General features: G+C 36.7%; 1 long non-coding RNA gene across 13 annotated transcripts in view; it reads left to right on the forward strand.

Moving 5' to 3' along the window:
- The window catches only part of LOC114632354, an 88,489-nt gene extending 85,589 nt beyond the window's left edge, over window positions 1-2,900 (forward strand). For all 13 annotated transcript variants that reach the window (XR_003713087.1, XR_003713078.1, XR_003713084.1 and 10 more), the window contains one exon: window positions 1,924-2,900. This is a non-coding gene — a long non-coding RNA (uncharacterized LOC114632354). The remainder of the gene's footprint in view (window positions 1-1,923) is intronic.
- Window positions 2,901-26,142: the final 23,242 nt, after the last annotated feature.

Here is a 26,142-nt window from a genome sequence, read left to right on the forward strand (position 1 = left end):
GTTACTACAGAAAAGATTCAAAAGCAATATCTTTTCAATATTTGAGACCTCAGTTATATTTTAAGCAGATTATGGCACAGAACTTTCCAATAAGAATGGACTGTTGAAGCTGGAGAGATGGATGGCTCAGCCATTAAAGTCTAGGTTTACAACCAAATATATTAGAGTTCAATTCTCACCAACCACATGGTGGCCCACAACCATCTGTAATGGGATCTAGTGCCCTCCTTCTGGCATGCAGGTGTATATGAAAAAATGGTTTACTTTTAATGATTTTCAAAAGTTATTAGGAGATATAAATTGGCTAAAACCTCATCTTAAGGTTACCATAGAAGAACTTAAACCCCTGTTTGATATTCTCTAGGGGGGGATGCAAGTCTTAATTCCCTTCAACAATAGCTTTGTAGAAAGTAGAATAAGCGGTTAGTTATCAGCAGATACATTAAATAGACTATGATCAATTGTTGGCTGTCTGAGTTATTGCTACTCATGTGCTCACAGCAGCAAAATAAATCATTAATATGGATTTATCCTTCTTCATCTACAAATAAAGTTTGAACATCATATTATGGAACTATTGCAGTGTTAATACAGTATTATAAGATAGAATCCCGAAAGTATTTTGGGTGAAATGTTTATTCCTTATTCCAAATAACAATTAAATTGATTATTGAAAAATACTGATATTTGGCCTATTACATGGCAAACTTTTTAGGTAAATTTGATAATCATTATCCATAAGAAAAGTTGTTACAATTTTCCTCTATGCATGCTTTTGTATTTCCTGTAAATTTGCATGCAGCAGATAGAAAAGATGTTTACTGTATTTACAGATGCCTCATCTATTGAGAAGGCAGTATATATAATTAGATCACATATTCACTCTCTTGAGTTTCCCCCTGCTTCAGCACAAATAAGTGAATTACATACTGTAGCCACTGTTTTAAATGCTGAAAAATTAAGCTTTCAATTTGTATACTCATAGCCAGTATATGGTTTATGGTTTATAATTGCTTAAAATTGTTCCTTTTTTTAGATATTGCTAATTCTCAAATTGTACTCTTATTTATACAAATACAGCTTAATTTAAGAAACATGCACTGTTCCTTAACTTTATAAGACATTTAAGGGCTCATATTGGATTGCCTGGACCCCAAGGCAATGCCACAGCAGATTTGTACACCAGGCAGATTATAGACCTTACAGAAACAATTGGCCGTACAATCTTATTCTTTACATCATCAAAATAGAAATAGCTTGAGATGATAATTTGGCATCTATAGAAAGTGTGCAAGTTAAATTGCAAAAACTTGTTCTCAGTGTCCTTAAATTTTTCATAATGGTGTTGAGCCTTGAGGACTTATACGTAATGAATTATGGCAAATGGATGTTACTCATTTTTGATTTTGGAAAATTAAAATATGTACATGTTACTTGATACCATTTTAGGCTTTCTAGTTGCAACTACTTTAACAAAAGAAGCAATTAAAAATTATAATTAGTTATTGCCTACATTATTTTTCTATGCCTGGTGTTCCATATCAGATTATCGACAAAGGAGTCAAACATTTGAGATGTTTTGTTGACAATTTAATATTATCCATATTACTGAGATTCTTTATAACCCAATGGGACAAGAAATTGTTGAACACGCACATCACACTCTAAAAAATTGGCTCATTAAAACTAAAAAGGGGGAATTATACCCCCAATGTCACCAAAAGCACATACTGCTTTTATGTTATTTGTTTTAAATTTTCTGCAAACTGATGCTAAAGGTCAGTCTGCAACAGATCACCACTGGCATCTAGTCACTTCCAGCTCATTTGCCAGCATCAATTGGAGAGCCCCCATAACTATTACATGGAATGGTCTTGACTCTGTTTTAATTTGGGGTTGTGGCTTGGTCTGTATTTTTTTCAGAAAAAAGAAACTGGAGCCCAATGTCTGCCTGAAAGATTGTCAAGTGGACACAGATCTTCAGCCTAATGATTATGATTCTCATGATGAAGATGGCTCGAAATCCTTATCAGCCAGCTAATTTAACCTGGCATGTAGTCTCTATCAATTCTTAAAGGTACCCACTATATACCTGGTGGCCAGACCTTGTGTCTAATCTCTGTCAACCAGCAGTTGGATTAAATACTGGGACATTTCTGCTTTCAACCTTATTTTCTACCTTTCTTGAATAATCACATTACTTTTAACCTTTGAACCTTGTATTTTAATCAGATTAATTGCCCTCACACAGGATCACTCTCAGCAAGCTCAACTATTCATCATGGCAGTTACCCATCGCTATGAAGAATTGCATCAAGTGCATGTCCACAGGTCCTTTAGTCTGAATGTGGCTTTGGTCTATATAGGAAAGAGTGTGCCAATGATGGCCAGTTAGTCAAAGATGGGTAAGAGTGTTCTTGAGCTCCTATAGACCTAAGACAGAGGCGGACATCAATATGCTATGTAAGTTTTCCTTGATGATGGGCAATAAGGAGCAATATAGATGCCAACCTAAGCCAGGCACAGTCGCTCAGCCACTCTTTACCATAGAAGGGATGAAATCTTGTGCCCTGTCCAGCTGCTGGCATTGCTCATCTTTATAAAACAAAAGAGGGGAATTGTGCCCTTCCCCCAGCCTTGAGTAGACCTGAAAGACCTTGTTTACCACAATAGGCCAAAAATAATAGGACCCAGGTGGTGTTACCCACCTTGGCTCCACATACAGCCTGCTACAGGAACTTAGAAGAACAGACTGCATGCTGAGCTTGCCTTGAGACACCTGTGACTAGGATGGGTTCCCCTCACCCACACTGGCTGAACCAAGAAGGGGTTTGGTGGTAGGGGTGGGGCTCCCCCTTTAAATTGAGAGTTGAACATTAAAGCATTGAGCCTCGATCAGAGAACTTTGTCTTGGCTCCATATTTTCTCGACCTCCGTCTTCCTTTCATTCCCAGCCCCCCTTTCAGGTGAACCCAGTTGATCCATGGCTGCAGGTGGCTACAGTTGTGTATAGCGGAAGCAGAGTTAGTTTAGTGATATAAATTGTAACTTTGGATTCAATTCTTTAAAAAAGAAGTTTTGTCGTCTGGGGTGAAAGTCAGGTATATTTGAAGAAAAGATAGAAGAGACTTAGTGTTAGGATGAAAGATTTGATGTAAGTAGCAAATAATTTTCTCAGCTAAAAGAGAGTTACATATGTGCTAGGTACAGCCCTGACCAATTGACAAGGTAGATGAAAAAGGAGATAAGGAGTCAGGTGCAGTGGTCAAGGGAATTTGCAATTGTAACAGACTGGGAAATAGAATGTTTCTTTATTTATACCAGTTTCACATGACACAGAGACTAATGGTTATCCAAAAAGTATAAATTATATCATTTTGTCTCTGAGCATATATATATATTTACAATATGTATTTACAATATGTATTTACAATATATATTTACAAGTTCAGTCACAATTAGAAAGTACAAATAGAAGAGATTTTATTTTTATTATTAACTCTGTAACTCCAATTCATCCATTTGGTAAAGGTTATCTTTACCTAATCAAACATATTTATTATATGACAGCCAGCTTTTAAACTGCCAGCTTTAACGCACTCTAGACAAACAGAAAATATCTGAATAAATGTTTGAATAAATAGCAGCTACTAATACCTAATTCCTTTTAATATGTCATTTCTTTATCTACACTATAATATAGAAAAATTATTTTAGTCAATATATCTTATTTACTGAGTTCTATTCCTCCATGGGTGTACTATGTATAATGCCCTATCTTTAAACTACATTTTTAGAGTGCTCTGAGCATATTGTAAAAGAAAGGTTAGAATCTGTTAATTCTCCTAGTCAGTCATAGTTAGTCAATTATTTTTGTTTTTGTCTACACTAATTATCCTGTTTGAGTCTGCTTAGGGAAAACACCCCAAGAAGACTTCCGAAGTCATGGCGTCAATTAGAAATTACTAGATATTGCTTATCTGAACTTATCACAATCTCCAGGTTATGAGGAAGACTTCCAAACAGTGACCAGATAAAATCATTTTCCTAAAAGCAGAAGAAAACAGCAAGTTTAAGACTTTCCCTGAAAGAATCAGACATAATTTTCTCTGGAAAAGGTATAAAATGAATCATAATGCAAAAGTCCCTAAGGATGTAACATGCAGAGACCAAAGCCTAAAAGTGAAAGATAGAGTGACAGTGATCACAGTACCCAGCTCAGCTTTGCTAGAACTTGGTCAAACAGCTATGGTGGTTTCATGACTTTCGACACTTCCAGTGGATATGGTTGTGCCAGGTATATTGTTATCTGAGTTATGTAGAAGGGTAGCCTGGAAGTGAGATAAGTCATAAGGTATGAATGGGCAGCTTGAAGGGCTGTCATGTCAGTGTGGTTATTGTTTTTACAGGAAAGAAATGTAAGTGATAAATTAAGAGTAGTTTGTGGGATAGAATCCAAGGCTGTAGGAGGGTTGGAGTTCTCTGTAAGTTAGGAGTTGAGAGAAGGGCAAGGGGAAGTACTTCTCTCTTATATACTTTATTCAAACTTGTCTGACTCACACTTCAGCAGATAAAACTGTTTTATAGAACTGAACCCACACTACAAAGTGTCTCAGTGAACTACTTCACTATACCACCCCTACTTTTAGCACTCATGAAGTTATATAAGTCTGAAGTTATGACCATCTAAGAAAATATTTGAAGGTATGTGAATACAAGTTGTAAACATTTGAGAATGCAAGTGCTTAGTTGGAAAAGTATGTAAATGCAAGTTCTAAGAAAATGTTTTAAGGACTGAAGATATAAAAGTCTAAATGATTTGTGAGGGTTTGAGAAAGTAATTAAAGACATATAAACAGTTATTTCAGATTTCTCTCTATGTTATTATTATACTAAACAAGGGACTAAATTTCCACACATGTCTATTCCTGAGAGTAAAATCTCTCCCCATTTCCCTGAGATCTCTCTCCCTTTATCTGGTCTTGGGACTCCTCTCTTCCAAATACCAGGACCATGAAAATTTCAAATGTATACCGAAGGTATTTTTTTCCTAAGTTTCTTAATTTTACCTTCTTGTCCTAATCCCAACAGATTTCAAATTGACTAAAAATTGCTTTAGTAAATACCAGCCCAATATAGTCCCTCAAAATCTGCATCCTAGACAGCTCCAAAGTAACTAACACCAAACAGGCCATCCAGCCTTTAAACTGCTCTTACACTTCCCTCCAATGCTCTGTGCATTTCCATGGACACAGATGTCCCACAGAGCCTGAACATTAAACAAAACAGCCAACTCTTCATGTTCTTGACCAACACTCCAGCTTCCTTGAGTCTTTAACATAAGTGCCCAGCAGGAAGTAACCAGGGTGAACACCCAGAGATCCAATAATAAAATGAAAAGGTGGAATGAAGGGCTCTCTAACAGACTGAGTATAGCAAGCATGGTGTCAACAGGTTTTATCTTTCACTCCTTTTTCCTCTCATTTGCTAAAAACCATTATATTGCATTTCTAAGCTAGCCCTCAAAGACCCATTATCTTATTTGGCTGTTGACTCATTCCTGAGCAAAACACTGAAGTCCAACAATCAAAATATATTACTTGGCAAACATGTCCAACAAGGATTTACAAATTTATCCTAGCACAGACTCCCCCATTTTCTCCTTTAAAAACCTAGTACTAACAAAACAAACAAAAAACAAAAATAAAAGTAAATAAAAACAAAACACATCACACCTTGTTGCTGCTTCGATTGTCCCTTTCTATTTGTTACTGTTGATGCTCCTTACTGGTCTGCCTTTTATCTGCTTGATCCAGAGGCAGGCACTCCCCCCACCTTGCCCTTCAGTGTAAAAAAAATCTCTTTTGTGCTGAGAACTTGGGATTTGTGTGTGTCCTGTACCAACCGGGTGTGGGGGGTGGGGTAGCTTCTCCTTTATGGGTATTACTGGGCTTACAGTTAGTACTGCGCCTTGGGGTACTGCAGCATAAATACCATCATATTGCTCTGAAGAAACAATGTGCTTAGAAAAACAAGGAAGGAGCTGTAACTGTACTAGCCTTTTGGCCAAGAGAATGAAGGAAGCCAAAGAAAAATGCCAAGAGCAGGTTTCCAAGAGACATAGGCTGATTTAGTAAGAGCTTTTACTTCTGAGTCCAAACAAAGTCTTTCAGAGTAACAAACTGTCAGATCTTGAAAAATAAATAACTAGGCATAGGTTATTTAGTCCCAGTAAAGGCCACTGGCCAAGCATCTGCCAACTGTGCAGGCACAAAGATGCAATCTGGCACATTCAGACAATATATGCTGACATAAGCACATATACAGATCAGTTTACAACATTGAAGATGATAGGCCTACAGAGAAACACTCATAGGAAGGCTTCTAAACTTGAACGCTGTTGATGTTTTGCCTGTTGTTTGTATTATAATGCTAAATTCTGTACTCAAATGTCTATGAGTCATTTCTCAAGTTTATGAGCTTTTGTTGTGCAAAACGTATTCCTTACTTTAAAACTATTGGTTAAATAAAATTTGCTACAGCCAATTACTGGAGAGATTTGAGGTAGGTGGGTTTTGAGTTATCTGATTGGCAATGGAGAAGCAAGAGGACGGGAGGAAAGACCGCGAGGAGAGAGGAAAAGGCATCTTGAGAGGAGATGTACCATGAGCACTTGGTCAGGAGAAACAGCAAGAATTTGGGGTACACTGCTGGGGAGGTAGCCAGCCCAGGAGTTAGAAAAGTAGATTAAGAGTTGTGCACACACACACACACACACACACACGCACACACACACACACACACACACACACACAAGTAACTGACAAAGCCAAATTAAAAATGATTAAATAAATAACAAAACAAAAAAAAACTTAGTCTGAAACTTAAGTATTATTAAACTAGTCAGGGATAAGTTTAAATTGGATGTACTACATGTTGGTTCGCAACATGGGACAAAGACTTACTTAGAACCCAAGTTTAGATTACAGGTATACCACGTAGAGTCACAACACTCCCTAAAAACAGTGCTGCTATGAGGAGTTAGGTCAGTCCTTTGAAGCTAAGGCTGTTTGGGACCAGCTCCTGGGAAGGCTTTGTACTTCTGTGGCTGCTGATAGAGATAGAGGCTATAGTTCTCCTAAGAGCTACATGCCGCTCTGGAAAGCCAGCACTCTGCTTGGCAGAAATCACATGTAATTCTGAGGCCCTTGGGGGAAAAAAATAACAGCAGCCAAATCTGGACCTACTGAGTCCCCTGCCCTTTGTCTGGTGAGAGGCACAAGCTCAACCAAGCATGACAGGGTACATGAGCCAAAGACTAATGGTGGATGTCCAGGGATGAAGGTCTAAAATTACAAAGGAGCGTGGCAGGTCAAAGAGACCTGGCCAGGGATTGCAAAAGTCAGATAGCAAGGACCCCTTTGGAGCTCACTAACACAGCACAAGGTACAAACTAAAAAGTCCCAAGAGGATAAAGTGATATGGAATTCAGTTTAAAGAACAGTAAAAGAGAAAGGAAGCTAAGTATAAAAAAAAATCAGAGAGAAATATTTAATTTAAATACAAGAAAATAAAGTCCTTAGGGAGAAAATTTGAAATTAAAATGGAAAAATGTTTACTCTATTTCGGATGGAGGGAAGCATGGTGACACACTGCATTTAGATTTCATATGATCATTCTTTGCTTAGCATACAAGTGGCTGTTTTTCAATGACTACAGTTTTGTAAGTCCTCTTTGGGAGAGATCAGAATAAGACAGACTTGGAGAAAGAAGAGACTGAGAAATTAGATACTGGATTAGAAACCATAAAACAGATGTTGAAAGAATCTTTAAATCAAAATAGAAAACCCTCAGAGTAATCCAATCTGGAACTTACAATAACATTAACAAATATAGTTCCAGACAGAAAAATTGCACAGGGATTTGAGAAATTAAAATAGTAGCCCATACAGATACAATATATTGAATTAAAAATCCAAGTTCTTTTTAGTAATGCTAACTTAATGCAATGCCACACAATGAATTATATGTTTAATTTCATAGAGTTTGAAGAATTGAGATATGTACACATGTTGATACATTATATAACTGATACATGTTTGTAGTTCCAATGGACTCTTACCTTGAGTTCTGAGGGGGGTAATTCTGAGATTGCACAGTTATTAGAGATGGTGGCTATTTTGGAGATGCCTTTATAGATTAAAACTTATGATGCTCAGACATATATGTCCATTAAAATACAATAATTTTATGGACATTATGGCATGAAGCCTATTCCAGATATAGCTTACAGTCCTATAGGTCAAGCCATTATAAGAAGAACTTAGAGAACCTTAAATGCTCATAGAACAGAAAGGGGATTTGATATATCTCAAAAATGGCTTTAAATGTACTTTGTTGACTTTAAATTTTTAATAGTCAATGAGACAAATAGCACAACTGCTAAGATATATTGTATTTTAGAAAGAACTGCTGAATTCGATCAGCCTATGTAGTCCTAATTCCAAAATGGAAGAAAGGAGATATGTTGGGTTGGGAAGGACATTTTAAATTTGTTCCAATAGGAGAAGAAAAGTTATATCTTCTATCCAAATTATTAAAAATAAAAATTGAGTGGAAGATCTCCTGAAGATCTCAACTACAGGCAAAAAGAAAATCAAAAGGCTAAAACAAACCAGTAATGTACAATGCCATGCCCTCTATTGAAACAACTCTGAAACTGACTGGAACATATATGTGTCTCCAGCCAGAACTTCAGTTTGCATGGCCAATAAATCTTGTTGGATACAAAATGTTTATACTTATTACTATATACCATCTTTTCATATGGAATAAATGTAGAATAAATAAATTATACTACAATTTGATTATATGATCAAACTAACTTCTGAAGAAAGATGGTTGTCTTTCATCTGCTCAAACAAAGAGCAGGACATCATTATTAATTGATCTGTGTACCCTGTGTATTCCATAAACATGTCTTTATAGGACTATATATTGCTTTGAAGGTTTGTATACTGTAGAATGGAAGACCTGGAAGGCATACCTAACAGGATTCACCCTCAGGGATGCTGAAATGCTGAGACCTCCTTGATCCTACCTCAAAAGCACTGAAGCTGTTGCTGCCCAGACATTTTCAGAATAGCTAGCTCACTTGGTCCAGACTATTTCAAGCAGACCACTATTTAAACCTGCACTTTCTCAACATCCAGAGACTAGACAACAAATGGTACAATTAGCTTTTTTGACTTAACTACTGTGATGGTTTGCATATGCTAGGCCCAGGGAGTGGCATTATTAGAAGGTGTGGCCCTGTTGGAGTAAGTGTAGCCCTGTTGGAGTAGGTGTGCCACTGTGGGTGTGGGCTTAAGACCCTTATCCTAGCTGCTTGGAAGCCAGTTTTCCACTAGCAGTTCAGCTCCTCCTGCATCATGCCTGCCTGGATGCTGCCATATTCCCACCTTGATGACAACAAACTAGATCTCTGAACCTGTAAGCCAGAGCCAGTTAAGTGTTATCCTTTACAAGACTTGCCTTGGTCATGGTATCTGTTCACAGCAGTAAAACCTCAACTAAGACAACCATTTTTCCTATTTTCTTTTGGGGCTCCAAACAGGAATTCTTTACCTCAGTTCAGCAGGAAAAAAATTATAAAAAGACTATCATCTCATTCTCATAAGTTGAGGTGGATGGCTTTGGTAATTTTATAAATTATACATATGTTGTCATTTTGAGGGATGATTTACAAATAATTATGATCTTTGACAGGGAGGAAACTAAATAGGGAGCTTAGACACAGTAATTTCTACCTTACCTTTCCTTCTCTCTAGCCTTCTTCCTCTCCTAGATAGAGAGAAGTGGATTGAGAAGAAAAAGAGGCATATAGAAATATTACATAAAATTAAACAAATAAGGGTAGATTATTGAATCTACTCTTAAACCAAAAAAAAATTGTAGCCATAATTTTACAATAGTAGAAATATTTATGTGGTGATGCAGAATTGAAGTTATAGTTTGTTATATTGGTACAGAATTTTGTGTATTACAGATTTAAGTTTTTCATTGTCATAAACCTTTATAAATTGATATGAAATTTGGGATATTTTGTTTAAATGTAGTAAATGTATGTCCCAAATCTTAAATAGGCATTGTGCCTATGCACTCACTTTAAAATGTAAGGTTTGTTTTCAGTTTTTTAATAGCTGCTAGTACAAACTGTTTAGAATAATTAAGAATCACAAGTTAACCATCAATCATACTCTTGGTCTTGTCAGATAATAGTCTGGATTATCACAGAAATATACATCCTGGGTTGTTCAGATAATAGGTAGCTGGAGACAGGTAAGATTTACTTGTTCAAATATGATTTGAATCAATAGATGATCTTCGAAAACCTCAGAGATTCACAGATTTAAAGATGTTTTTTATTAATTGAAGTCTTTTCTTTTTGATATTGAGACATATCAGCCCCTGGCAGCATCTCATTCATAATTTACTTCAATTGTGAAAGACTAGCCACTGAGCAAGGAAATGTCCAAGCTTTATCTACAAATATAATACTGTCCAGACAGGACAAATTAATGCAGGGAAACCTGTTGCCAAGCTCTGCAAATACAGAGTAAGCAAGTCCTTTATAATTCCTGATTTACAAAAGATCTGTCAGATATTCTGGGTCAGAAGGCTAAAGATAGATGTTACAACATTATACAGAATATTGGGCACTGTCCAGGTGATCATCTGTTTCTCACATTTCTATAAACTTTGGAAGGTGCATTCCTATATTTCCTACTTATTCTTAGGTCTCTGATGGGGTTGAAGACTAGATAGCCATAGTCTTACTATAAGCTTAAGTTGTTTAGGATTTACGATGTTCTAGGTCTAAGAAAGTATTTTTAGAATTGTAATACAGCCTAGGATAGAAATTTATTTAGATACAGAACTCTGAACTCACCTAATAAAGTACTTTCTCCTAAGCGGACAAATATGAAAAGACTGGACTTTTGAAATGTAACTCTTACATAACCATTTTCATAATTGCTTAATAATTGTTCTCTTGTATGTTGTTTATTATTATTATAAGAGAAACAGCCTTTTAATTAGACAAAAGTTGGGGAATTGTTAATGTTTGGTCTGTTGTTTGTATTATAATGCTAAATTCTGTACTCAAAGTCTAGACGTATAAGTGAATTCTCATGATTACAAGCTTTTGTTGTGTAAGCCTTGTTCCTTAGTTTAAAACTACTGGTTAAATAAAATTAGCTACAGATAATTACTGGAGGAGTTAGAGATGGGTGTGTTTTGAGTTATCTGGTTGGTGGTAGAGAAGCAAGAAAAAGAGAGAAGAAACCAAGAAGAAAGAGAGGAGAAGGCACCATGAGAGGAAACGTACCCTGAGCACATGACCAGCAGAAACAGCAAGAATTTGGGGTTAACTGCTAAATAGGTAGCCAAGCCAGCAGTTAGAAAAGTAGATTAGGGGTTAGCCCCCAAGGAATTGACAAAATCTAATAAAGTAACCATAGTCTGAAACTTGTTTATTTGTAAGCTAGTTGGGGATATATTTAAATTGGTTGTACTACAAAAGACATACGCAAAGACTCCAGCTTCTGACCTCTGGATGAAATTTATACAGAATTACACAAAAATAACACTGTGTCTAAGATACTCATATAACATATTGCATAATTTACTTTTGGATTCCCTGGATATGACTTCAGTCATTTTGCTGAACTCATAGCCTTTCTAGATATGAGTCTACATGGTACTTATGGATAAGATGTAAGTTCTCAGCTCCTATGATACTTCTATTCCTTCCTGCCTGCTGCCATGCTCCCTGTCATGGTGGTCATGGACTCTAACTTTTTGGAACTGTGAGCCCCAAATTAATATTTTCATTCATTATTTGCCTTGGTTATTGTGTTTTATCATGCAATAGAAAAGTAACTAAGACATTACCATTTTTAAACAGCTGGTGCTTTATAGGGCTGTTATCTTGACCCATAATCCATAGTAAAGGTACAGAAAACAACAATCAACAAAATTTTCTATAGATTTTTAGGCTTTGTAAGTCATTTAGACCTCTTAACTTTTTAAGCTATTAGGCCCAGGACCAGGTCTCTCAGCTATATAGGTTTTAAGATTTTGAGAGGTTTTCAGGGCCCATGAGCTTCTCGGTTTACTGGTAGCTTTCAAGATTCTTAGCCTCTGTAAGTTCTCCAGTTTCCCAGTTCTATAGATGTTCAACTCCTCTTTAGGTATCAGGGGTCTTCCCACATGGGATGTCGACAGAGTGACTGGAGACCCATTCCACAATACAATATGTACATGGAGTGGGAAGAGCTTATTTGTGACCCATACTCACATAGTTTTATCTAACCTTTAATTTGTCTAAATAACATTAATGGGCATTAATGTTATTAATTAACACTGCCCTTTGTGTAACTTGAGACTCTCTACTAAAACTTTCAACAAGACAGGCAGGCTTCTTTTAGAAGCCTATATTGTGAACTATTACATATATTTTCAGGTCCCAAAGCCTTTGGTAAAACTGTTAGGAAATTATTATGTTATGTACCTACTCTCCCCTTGGTACAAACAAACCATATCCTTATACTATGGAGCTGTTTATCAATCCTCAAGATTTTAGAACATTTATAAGACTCACAGCCACAGATTCTAAGTCTATAAGAGAACCAGAGGTTAGTGTGATGTCTTCAATATAATTATACAAAATGGGATGCCTTGGAACACTGCCAGGATGCCAAGTCCTGAATCACCAAGACATGAGAATTAGATGAAGATTAACATATTTCTGGGTTAACATGACCTTCATAGGTGAGAAAAAAAAATGTTCTTGGTCTACTTCATGCTGGAACCAGTCAAAAGTTAGAGTTAATCATCTCCATGATAGCTGCAACATGTAGGAATGGAGCTCCCTTTATTCATATTTTGATAGTTCATGATCACTTTCCAGTTTCCATCTGGTCTTCATATTGGCCACATGGCAGTATTGTAGGACTATTACAATATATTGACATTTGTCACCACACCATCACACCAAGCAACCAGTATTGGTATATGCAGACAGTTGATCTTGGCCTTGACAATCTGGATTGGATTGGTGAGGTTAGCACTGGCTTTATTGTCCTAATTTATAGCTTCAACTCCCTAGTGGTTGAATGGAGGATTATCAGCCCTCACTGAATGTCCAACCCTAGAATATACCTACAAGAGAAATACACACTATATAAGGCAGTGTTGGATTGTGGATCTCAAGGCCACAGTCACTCATTTGGCCTTGATCATGAAGTCACCTTAGCCATCCATGTACCTACTCTATTAGTCAGAAAAGTACCATCAACAAAGGCAAAAGCCCTTTGTATATTAGTTGGAGACTAATAGTGAATTCAACATGAGGCCTCTGATCTTTTAAGGTCACAAGACATCTTGGCTCACTTCTAGAATATACTCAACTACAGACAAATCCCCACCTCCTGAGGCACAATGTACTTATTTACTTTTGGAAAGCTGCTTTCTAATTACATGATTGTCACATTCCCCCAGCTCCACCTAATACACATCTCATGTGAGGCAGTGCTAGCACATACCAATACATTCAGCACAGTGTATGGAGAGATATTTTAACTCTGCTTGTGAAGTAACATTGTTTCTGGCACAGGTCTCACTATTGCTAAGTGCATTGTGGCAAGTTATCAATTTGGGAAATTTGGCATGTCGTTTCACTCTTAGACTGTTTATATTAAGTCCTTGTCAGAGGCTTGCTTATTCATAATGTCTGCTACTTGCCAGCATCTGCCTATACCAGATATACTCTAGCTATCCCCTGGTTAATTATCAAAAGTTTCTGAATCTGTAGTCTCAGGACTTGTAGCACTGTCTTAAAGAAATGTATGTGGTAATAGAGATTATCTTCTTCATCTTTTCTATCATCAAAAAGACTCTATATTCCTTCTTGTCTTACAGGTACAGGAAGCATATCCCTTTAGCCTCTGACTCAATTCCTCTTGATAAGAGGGTTTCACTCTTATCAAAAGTGCCCAAAGTCATATAACCTGACTTTCAGTTTGTCCTCCAAGGGATTGAGCTCTCACTCTTTGCCTTCTTACAACTCTGTTTCCAACACCTCAGTGGAAAACAACAGTCAAAGATATAACAACAAGAAAAGAAAATTATAAACTATCTTCCTGATGAACCAACATGAAAAAATTCTTAATGAAAAGCTTGAGAGATGGTTCAGTAGATAAGTGCAATAGCTACTCTTCTAGTGCACTCAGGTTTGATCCTAAGCACCCACATGTTGGCTCACAAGTGTCTATAACTCCATTTTGGGAGCATCAAATGTCCTCTTCTGGCCTGTAAGACCACAGTACACACATGGTGTATGATATATGTGCAGGAAACACACACACAAACACACAACAGTGGCATTCCAAGTCCCAATGACAAACATACTAAAAACAAATCAGGGAGACAATCACATTCGCAACATACACACACACATACACTATCTGGGAATGAACCAAAGCCAAGAAATGAAAAAGTGCTACAATGGACACTTGAAGAAATTGAAGATAGAAACCAAGAAAACACTAGAAAATAAAAAGACACTATTTGCTTATAGATCAGAAAAATTAATTTGTGGAAATTAACTGCTTATAAATTCAGTGTACTCCCAACCAAGTTTTAAGGGTCATGCTTTGCAGATGTACGGGAAAAAAACTCAATGTCAGAATTATAAAGATACAGAAGGTCAAAGATATTCAAAATAGTCCAGAAAACAAGAATGTTACAGAAACTATCACTGTGTCAGAGTTCACTGATACTACAAAGTCATAAAAATAAAAATAACAAGGTTCTAGCATTTTAGAAGACATATACATCAATAGAATAAAGCAGAGTATTCATATCTAACTTCATACAACCACAGCTGCCTGATTTTGAGGAAGATTTTTGACCTGGATACCAAAAATATGCACAGTAGACAGCATTTCAACAACTGACACTAGGAAATATGAATGCTAAGCCAGACTCTTATCTGTAAAATTAAACTCTAAACAGATCAAGAATCTCAATCCAAGACTTGGTACTTTGAAAATGCTTGGAGGGTTCCTCTCTGCAAGTTTGCTGCAACTCTACATGCTTGAATGGTTATCTCCTTCCTGCTCTGAGCTGTGCTGTTGGGAGCTGTGAGAGGATCCCAGGGAAGCTCTGAAATAGAGTCATGGATGCAGTGACATTTGATGATGTACATATCAACTTCACTGGAGAAGAGTGGAGTTTGCTGGATCCTTCCCAGAAGAATCTCTACAAAGATGTGACGCTTGAGACCTACTGGAACCTCACTGATATAGGCTACAGTTGGGAAGACCACCATATTGAAAAAGAATTTTGCTGGGCATTGGTGGCACACACCTTTAATCCCAGCACTAGGGAGGCAGAGGCAGGCGGATTTCTGAGTTCAAGGCCAGCCTGGTCTACAGAGTGAGTTCCAGGACAGCCAAGGCTACACAGAGAAACCCTGTCTCGAAAAATGAAAGAAAGACAAGAAAGAAAGAAAGAAAGAAAGAAAGAAAGAAAGAAAGAAAGAAAGAAAAAGAATTTCAACATTCTAGAAGACACAAAAGGTATATGAAAATTCATAGCGGGGAGAAACCATATGAATATAATAAATGTGGTGAAGCCTTTGCCAGACCCAGTCATCTCCAATATCATAAAAAAATACATACTGGAAAACATATGAATGTAATCAATGTAATCAATGTGGTAAAGCATTTTCATATCCAAGTAGTCGCCAAAATCCTAACAACACCCATACTGGAGAGAAACCTAATGAATGTTATCAATATGGTAAAGCCTTTTTATGTCAGAGTAGTCTCCAATATCATAAAAGAACCCATACTGGAGAAAAACCCAGTGTTCTCCAAAGACAGAAAACAACACATACTCGAGAGAAACCCTATGAATCTGATCAATGTGGTAAGGCCTATTCACAAGAGAGAGCTCTCCAATATCACAAAAGAACACATACTGGAGAGAAACCATATGAATGTAGTCAATGTGGTAAAGACTTTGCAAGACCCACTCATCTCCAGTTACGTAAAAGAACACATACTGGTGAGAAACATTATCAACGTAATCAATGTGGTAAAGCCTTTGCAAGACCTAGTCATCTCCAAAGACATAAAAGCATACATACTGGAGAGAAACCTTATGAATGTAATCAATGTGGTAAAATATTTTCACAACTAAGTTCTCTCCAATATCATAAAAGAACACATACTGGAGAGAAACCTTATGAATGTAATCAATGTAGTCAAGCCTTTGCATGTCACAGTCATCTGCAACGTCATAAAAGAACACATACTGAACAGAAACCTTATGGATGTAATCAATGCGGTAAAGCATTTTCATAGTGGAGTACTCTACAATATCATAAAAGAACACACACTGGAGATAAATGTTAGGAATATAATTAATGTGATAAAGCCTATTTACAAGGGAGACGTCTTTGAAACTCTAAAAGACCACATACTGGAGAGAAATCTTATTAATATAATCAATGTGACAAAAGCCTTTTCACAAAGTTATTTTCTGCAAAAACGTATAATAGCCTATGTTGGAGAAACCTATGCATGTAATTGTACTGGCTAGTTTTGTGTGTAACTTGACACAGGCTGGAGTTATCACAGAAACAGGCGCTTCATTTGAGGAAATTCCTCCATGAGATTCAGCTGTAAGGCATTTTCTCAATTAGTGATAAGAGAGGAGAGCCCACTGTGGGTGGTACCATTTCTGGGATGGTAGTCTTGAGAATGCAGGCAGAGCAACCAAGGGAAGGAAGCTACTAAAAAAAAAAAATCCCTCCATGGCCTCTACATCAGCTTCTGCTTCCTGACCTGCTTAGTTCCAGTGCTGACTTCCTTTGGTGATGAACAGCAATGTTGAAGTGTAAGGTCAATAAACCCTTTCCTCCCCAACTTCCTTCTAGTTCATTATGTTTTGTACAAGAATAGAAACCCTGACTAAGATAAGACAGTAATTAATGTGCTAATGCTTTTGCATGTCGCACTACTCTCCAAAGCATAAAAGACCCATACTGGAAAGAAACCTCATGAATGTAATCAATGAGTTAAAGACTTTTCACAACCTTGTAGTCTCTATTATTATAAAAGAACACATACTGGAGAGAAATCTATGAATGTAATCAGTGTTGTAAAGCATTTGCAAATCACATCATCAGCAGTCATATAAAAGATCCCTATAAGAGACAAACCACATGAATGCTATCAGTGTGGTAAAGCCTTTGCATGTCATCATTCTTTACACAAATGAAATCACACTGGAGATAACCCCTTTTACTATAATCACTGTAGTAAAATCTTGTCAATTCACTGTCATCTGCACTTACATAATAGAACACATTCTAGAGAGTAATCCTATGAAGGTAATCAGTGTATTAAGTCCTTGCCAGTTACAGTTATCGCACAACACATAAAACAGCACATACTGTAGAGAAACTGCATGAAGGTCATGAATGAGGTAAAGCCTTTCCTGGACAGTCATCTCTGAATACACAAAAGAAAATGTGCAGGAGCAAAACCTTTTGGATTTAATCAATGTGATAAAGCCTTTGCATATCACAGTTGTCTCCAAATTCATGAAGAAGCACATAGTGGAGAGAAGCCTTATGAGTGTAATGAATGTGGTAAAGCCTTTGCATGTCACTGTACTCCAAATACTTCAAAGAAAACACACTTTAGAGAAATCTTATGAATGAACTAAACATGGAAAAGCCTCTGCATATCACTATAGTTTCCAAAGATATAAAAGAACACATATTGGACAGAAAACTTGTGAATGATCTAAAGTTGGAAAATCTTTTACATGCCACAGTAATCTCTGAGTACAAAAATGAACACATACTAGAGAAAAACCTTCTGAAAGTAATCAATGTGCTAAAGCCTTTGCATGTCCTAATCATATTTAAATGCATGGAAGAATTCATAGTAGAAATTAACTGTGGTGACTTGAATATGCTTGGGCCAAAAAGTGGCATTATTAGGATGTTTGGCCTTGTTGGAGTAGATATTGTTGTCTTGAAAAAAGTGAATTCCTATGGTGGTGGTCTCTGGAGCATCGGTAAGGACAAAACACACACTCCTACTGTTTGGCTGGAAGACCCTCTCTTCCTAGCTGCTTTCTCATGAAGATGCAGAACTCTGAGCTCCATCTCCAACATCATGGCTGCCTGCATGTTGCCATTGTTCCTGCTATGATGGTAATTGACTAAACATTTGAAACTGTAAGCCAGACCCAATTAAATACTTGGCTCTAAAACAGTTGCTTTGTTCACAGTGTCACTTCTTAGCAATGGAAATTATATCTAAGACAGAAATTGGTACCCCAGTCAGAAGTATTTCTATCAGAAGCTTGACCATGTTTTTCTTTGGAGCAATGTGGATTTTTAGACTTTGGATTGATACATGCGCATTAAGTGGAACTTAATGGTCCATTCTAGTAGGTATATTGAACACATATGTACTGAGGGTGATTTGAACTTTGTATATAGTTTTTATGATGTTTTTCCTGAAGAATGTTGCTTCCTTTTTCCCTTGTCTGGCAAGTGTCCTTGAGGCTAAGGTAAGGAGGTTTATGTTTGCTGAATTTTCAAATCAAGTCTCAGGAAAGCCGAAAAAAAAAAGAAAAAAGAAAAAGAAAATGCTTGGAAAACAAAAAGACTCCACTTCTCCATGTACTTACAGGTAGGCCTTTCAGAATAGAACACTTGTAGTATAGGAAAGAAGGTCAGTGATTAACAGATGGTATCTCATCTCATCTCATCTCATGAATTAAAAAAAACTCTTTGTAATAAAGAAAACTATAAACTGAGTGAAGAGGCATCCCACAGAATGGGAGAAATCTTTGCTAGCTGTACTTCTGACAGTTGATAAATATCTAGAATAAACAAAGAACTCACAAAAGTAAACATTAAGAAAATAAACAACACAGTCAAAAAGTGGTCCATAGATCTGAACAAAGAATTCTCAAGCAAAGAAACAGGAGTAGCTACTAAACATTTTTAAAGATATTCACTATTAATAGCAATTAGGTAAGAGCAGAATAAATTACTTTGAGATTCTTTCTTTCCCATCAGAATGGCTGTAATAAAGAAATTAAATGAGAATAGGTGCTATGAGGATATGGGGAAAAGGGAATCCTTATTTATTGTTGGTGGGAGTGTAGCTGATGTAACCACTATGGAAATCAGTGTGGACATTCTTGAAAAAGCTAGAAATAGAATTATCATTTGACCAGATATACCAATCCAGGGTGATACTGCCCAAAGGATGTTATATCTTTCTACAGAAATTCTTTCTCAACTATGTTCATTGCTGCTTAATTTAAAATAACTAGGAAACAGAAACAACATAGATACGAATCAACTCATAAATGGAAAAGGAAACTGTGGTGCATTTACACATTGAAACTTTCTTTAGCTATAAAAAAATGAGGTTACAAAATTTGTAGGTAACGCTTTACTAGAGGCCATGCCTTTATGAAGAACCCTAGTTAAAATGCCATCCACTGCCTGCTAACATTCCTGAGAGACTGCCCAGCAGTCTTCTATAGCACCTTTTCCTCTGGGCTCCATATCCTAGTTCACAGCTCTGGAAGAATACCCCTGCTTTACTGAGGGCCACATAGGTATTAAGAACTCCAGGTTTCTAGAACCCCAAAAGCCACAACAATATCCAGTACCCCAGAGACAACACTAGCAACCAAAACTCCAGATGTCATCCAGGGTGCCAAATCCCAGTGGCAATACATTACTGGTCCTTGAAAACTCAACAACAAAATGTCTTTAAATCCAATCTTATGAAGATGACAGAGGCCTTTAAAGATGAAAAAAAAAACCAAATTCCTTAAAGAAATTAAAAAAAAAACATGAAAAGGTGAGAGAAATGAAGGAAACTGATCAAGATCTGAAAATGGAAATACAATAAAGAAAACACAAACTGAGGGATACTTGGAGATAGAAAACCTAGGTGAGAGACTAGAAACTGAAGCAGGCATCACCAACAGAATACAAAAAATAGAGGAGAGGATCTCATGTATAAAATATATGATAGATGTTTATATATCAGTCAAACAAAATGTTAAACCTAAAAAGTTCCTGATACAAAACATCCTAGAAATCTAGGTCATTACTGAAAGACCAAACCTAAAAATTATAGGAATAAAAGAAGGAAAAGATTCACAGCTCAAAGGTCCAGAAAATACATAGAAGAAAATTTCTCTAACCTAAAGAAGGAGATGCCTATAAAGGTAGAAGAAGCTGACAGAACACAAAATAGACTGGACCAGAAAAGAAAGTCTTCCTGCTACATAATAATCAAAACATCAAATGCACAGAACAAAGAAAGAATATTAAAAGGTACAAGGGAATAATACCAACTAACATATAAAGGTAGACCTATTAGAATTACACCTGAGTTCTCAATGGAGATTCTAAAAGCCAGAAGGACCTGGACAAATGTCTTACAGACTCTAAGAGACCACAAATGCCAACCCAGACTATTATACCCAGCAAAATTTGCAATCACCATATATGAAGAAAACAAGATATTTCATGAAAAAGTTAAATTTAACCAATATCTATCCACAAACATCCCTACAGAAGGAACTAAGAGAAAACTTCTAACCCAAAGAGATTAACTACAGATAAGAACACAGAGGAAAAAAAATAATTTCATAGCAACAAAACCAGAAGAAAGGAAACACAGCACACACACACACACAATTATCACCACCATCACCACCACCACTACCACCACCACCAGCAACAAAATAACAGGAATTAGAATTTATTGGTCATTGATATTTGTAGGAGGAGCTAAGGTTGGAGGAGTAAGGAGAGGAAGAGGAGGAGTAAGGAGAAGAAGAGGTGCTAGGGGAGAGGAACAAGAGAGGGGAATATGGAGGCAGATGTTCACATGTCTCTGGCAGTCAAAGGTAGTTGGTATACCTAGGTTGGGTGTTGGGTTACACTTTTGATTGTATGAGCATATTGTTATTGAGCATTTCCAAACATATAAAGCCTAAAGAAGGAGATGCCTGTAAAGGTAGAAGAAGCTGACAGAACACAAAATAGACTGGACCAGATAATCTTTCTATAATCTAAGCATTAGAGTCTCATTTTCTACTGGATACTGCATGGATGGCAGGTGTTGTCTGGAGTCCAAACTTTGTGAAGACAGTGTGGGAGATTGGCAGAGCCATCTTCTGTTTGGCAAAATAGAGAAAGCCTAAGAATAGGCACACACACACTACTTTAGTTAAGATAGGGAAAATTGTCACTGACCCTAGAGTAGAGAGTATAGTGTATAAATAGAGACTGTTCTGGCAGAGAGCCAAACAGAAAGATAGTGTAACTCAAGTGTATTCAGATGATGTAAAGTTATATTGCCTCGTGGGAGACTCAGGTTCAATCTAACATGGGCCCCATGGGAATTCTGGGTTCTTTTCCTGCTTGTCAAAATAGGGAAGACCTAAAGAATAGGCACATACAGTATTTTAGCTATTAAGTTGATTTTATTTTCAAGATGGGTGTGATTTTCAGTTTTGTGGTTATATTTTTCTTCTGGGAAAGAGGTCAAGATAAAGGTTTTTCTGGTTACTGGCTCAAGGAAATGCTGTTCGGGGCAAAAGGTTTTGGCTGTGTTTTTTCAGAAGAGATGACTACGGTATTTCTACCTCGCAGAATTATATGGATTAGACATGACAGAGGCAGGCTGCCAGAATACTAGATTCCAGAATTCAAACAAATAATTATCTTGATACTAAGATTTGTTTTGAGAATTGTATATTGCAGAATACACAGCCTTGGTGTAGCTACTCATCAAGCAAGCTGAGCAGACCTGCTCGAACCTCCGATGTCCTAGAATTTCAGCTTGATGCAGTGAAGACACAGACATCAGAGGCTTATCAATTTACCCTTCCCCCCACCCTTCTTCTAATATCTCAATGCCCATAATCAGCTTGAAGAAAGTAATAAAGAGTCAGTGCCCCTATTCCCTGGGCTTGGATACTCAGGTGGTTAATATTGGACTGTCTTTCTAGGGAGAAGTAGTGGTTTTATTGGAACAGGAAGGAATAGCTAGGATTTATTGCATAACCGTAACCTATTGATAGAAATCTGTATAATTGTTATTAGCCTGAAGTTATAATTTCTTAAATGGTACAAAATTTACTTTGTTTTCAAATGTAAGGTTTTCATTGGTATGAGTTTCTTATTGATATAAAAGTGAGATTAATACTGTTACTCTCATAGGCATTGTGCCTATATAACACATTTAGGAATACAAGGTTTAGACCCAGTCCCTCTTCAACTTTTTTTTAACTCATTTGAGTTGGTTAGCCTTTGAGTTAAGGGCCTAGAGCACATTCATGGCTCTGAGTTTATTGCTAGGGTGTTTTCTGTATTTTATTTAGAAATGGCTGAGAGGAGTTAACAGACAACAGTCCAGATTGCCTTACATGGATAGTTAGTTTTCAAAATGTCAGAAGTCCACAGAATTGACATTACAAACATTTTTGTATTAATGTTCATTTTGATGAGAGCCCTATCTGCTCCTGACAGCTTCCCTTCTTGGATTCTAAGAATAAATTGAGCATCTTTGGAGTTACTCCAGTTGTAGTGAGACAGCCAGTAGGCAAGAATTGCCTCTTTTCATCTACAGACAAATCACTGTCCAGAAAAGGACACACTTATGGAATAGTCGACTAATTATATCTGCCAAGACAGGGTAATCAGCCCTTAATAATTCTGCATTACTAGGTCTGTCGGATGATCCTGGGCCAGAGGCTGAAAATCAGATGCTCCAATGTTTTGAGATTTTGGGACTGTCCAGGTTTTCAGCGGTCTCTATAAATTAGCTAAGTTTTAGAAGCTATGCCTTATGCATCCCATAATTTCAGATAATTCAGTCATTCTGGATTTCTGATGGGGTTGAAGACTTACAGTCTCATAGCCAAACCAGGCTATTTACTTTGAGAGAATAGATTTAAGAGGATGGTTTTCAGCTGACATTCATTCTAAAGCCAAGACATAAGCCAGGTTTAGGACTAAGTCTTTTAGTTAGGAGAGATGACAGAGGTTCTGTTTAGTCAACAAAATGATGGACTGAGTATTAGGTCTATCTTGTACCTTATTGATACAAATTAGTATAGTTATGTTCTAATTGTATTTTGAGAGAAAGTTTTTCTTATTTCAACAGGAAAGTTGATATGTAGGAGGAGCTATGGTGGGAGGAGTAAGGAGAGGAAGAGGAGGAGTAAAGAGAAGAGGAGGAGCTAGGGGAAAGGAAAGAGAGAGAGGAACATGGAGATGGATGTTCACATGTCTCTGGCAGTCAAAGGTAGTTGGTATATCTAGGTTGGGTATTGGGTTGCACCTCTGATTATATGTGAATATTGTTATTGAGCATTTCCAAACATATAGCCTTTGGATAATCTAAGCATTAGAGTCTCATTTTCTACTGGATACTGCGTGGATGGCAGGTATTGTCTGGGGTACAAGCTTTGTGGAGGCAGTGTGGGAGATTGGCACAGCCATCTCCCATGCTGACGTCTTGTGGGTGACAGGGCTGATGTTTCTGGCTGGCCATTTCTAGCTGTGGTGCGCAGGTGGCCTCAGGCAGAGAAACATGGTGGCTGAGCTGGGCAGAGCTGCCATAGCTTAGATAGGTGGCTTGACTGGCAGCCGTTTGAAATAATTACTTCAACAGATATTTTTCAGTATCAATTCTCAAGTAAAAACACACAGGCTAACAAAATAGAATCCATCTTTTCACAGCATATAAGTTAAGTGTTGGAAAAAAGTTTTCTAAGCAAGTGAATGTAAGAAGCAAGCTGGCATAGCAATTCTAATTTCTAACAAAATAGAGTTTCAACTAAAATTAATCAAAAGAGATGGAGGAGAATTTATTTACCTCAAATAAAACAAATCTAGATCATCTGTATTCTGAGCACCTATATCCCAAATACCAGAGCACCCGTATTTGTAAAAGAAACATTACTAAATCTTAGATCACACATAGAACCCCACACATTAATAGTGGGAGACATTAACACCCAACTCTCACCAATGGGCAGGTCATCAAGAAAGAAACTAAATAGAGAAATAATGTACCTAACAAATATTACAATTCAAATTAACCTAACATATATCTACAGAACATTCACCCAAACACAAAAGAATATACCTTCTTCGCAGCACCTCATGAAATTGTCTCCAAAATTGACCATACTTGGTCACAAATAAGGTCTTGACAGATACGAGAAAATTGAAATAACTCTCCATATCTTAACAAACCACCAAAGATTAAAGGTTGATTTCAACAACAAAAAGCTTACCGTGGAAATTAAACAATTCCCTTCTGAATGACCACTTTGTGGAGGAAAAAATAAAGAAAGAAGTTAGAAACTTCCTAGAATTCACTGACAATGAGTGCACAACATATCCAAACTTATGAGACACAACGAAAGCACTGCTAAGAGAAAAGTTCATAGTATTAAGTGCCTTCATAAAGAAATTAGAGAGGTCTCATACTGGAAACTTAACAACATACCTGAAAGCTCTAGAACAAAAGGAAGCAAACACAGCCAAGAGGAGTTGATGCTAGGAAATAATCAAACTGAGGGCTGAAATCAACAAAGAGAGCAACACATAGAATCAATGAAACAAAGAGTTGGTTTTTTTTTTTAAGAAAATCAACAAGCTAGAAAAATCTTTATCCAAACTAATTAAAGTGCAGAAAGAATATTCAAATTATCAAAATAAGAAATGAAAGCAGGGACTTATCAATAGACACAAAGGAAATCTGAAGAATCATTAGACTACACTTTAAAAACCTCTACTCCACAAAATTGAAAATGTCACAAGAAATTGACAAATTTCTTGATGGATTGCACTTATTAAAATTAATCAATTTAAACAATTTAAGTAGCCTATAATACCTAAGGACGTAGAAGCAGTCATTAAAATCCTCTCCCAACTCTCCACAAATCAAAAAAGTCCCAGGCTAGAATTCCACCAGACTTTCAAAAAAAAAAAAAAAAGCAAATACCAATGATTCTCAGATTATTCCACACAATAAAAATAGAAGGAACATTGACAAATTCATTTTATGAGGTCACAATCACTATGATCCCCAAACCACACAAAGATCCACCAAAGAAAGAATTACAGACAAATTTCCCTGATGAACATTGTTGTAAAGACACTCAATAAAATTCTTACAAACTGAACCCAAGAACACAACAAAAATCTCAACCACCATGATCAAGTTGGCTTCATTCCAGAGATACACTGATGGTTAAACATATGAAAATCTGCCAATATAATCCATCATATAAACAAAATGAAAGAAAAACAAACACATGATCATCTCATTTGATGCTGAAAAACCCGTTGACAAAATCCAACACCCATTTCATGAAAAAATTCTAGAAGATATCAGGTGCATGCCAAAACGTATTAAAGGTAATATACAGCAAGCTGAGAGCCAATATCAAATTAAATAGAAAAAACTCAAAGCAACTCTATTAAAATTAAGAACAAGACAAGGCTGCTCACTTTTCTCCTATCTGTTCATTATAGTACTTGAAGTTCTAGCTAGACCAATAAGATAAGTAAAACAGACCAAGGGACTACAAATTAGAAAAGAGGTCAAAATATTGCTATTTGCAGATGATATTATATAATATAAAAACAACCCAAAAATTCTGTCAGGGGACTCCTACAGTCGATAATCCCTTTCAACAAAGAGGCTTGATACAAGATTAACTCAGAGAATATAGCCTTCCTATATACGTATGATAAAAGAGTTAAGAAAGAAATAAGGGACACAACACCCTTCACAATAACAACAAACAATATAAAACATCTTGGTGTAATTCTAACCAAGCAAGTGAAAGTCCTGTATGATAAAAACTTCAGGTCTTTGAAGAAAGAAATTGGATAAGATATCAGAAGATGGAACGACTGCCCATGTTCATGGATTCATAGGATTGCGTGGTAAAAACAGCCATCTTATCAAAAGGAATCTACAGATTCAACAG

Source organism: Grammomys surdaster, unplaced genomic scaffold (assembly GCF_004785775.1).
Source record: "Grammomys surdaster isolate TR1022 unplaced genomic scaffold, NIH_TR_1.0 373, whole genome shotgun sequence".
In the NCBI taxonomy this organism is placed as follows: Eukaryota; Metazoa; Chordata; class Mammalia; order Rodentia; family Muridae; genus Grammomys; species Grammomys surdaster.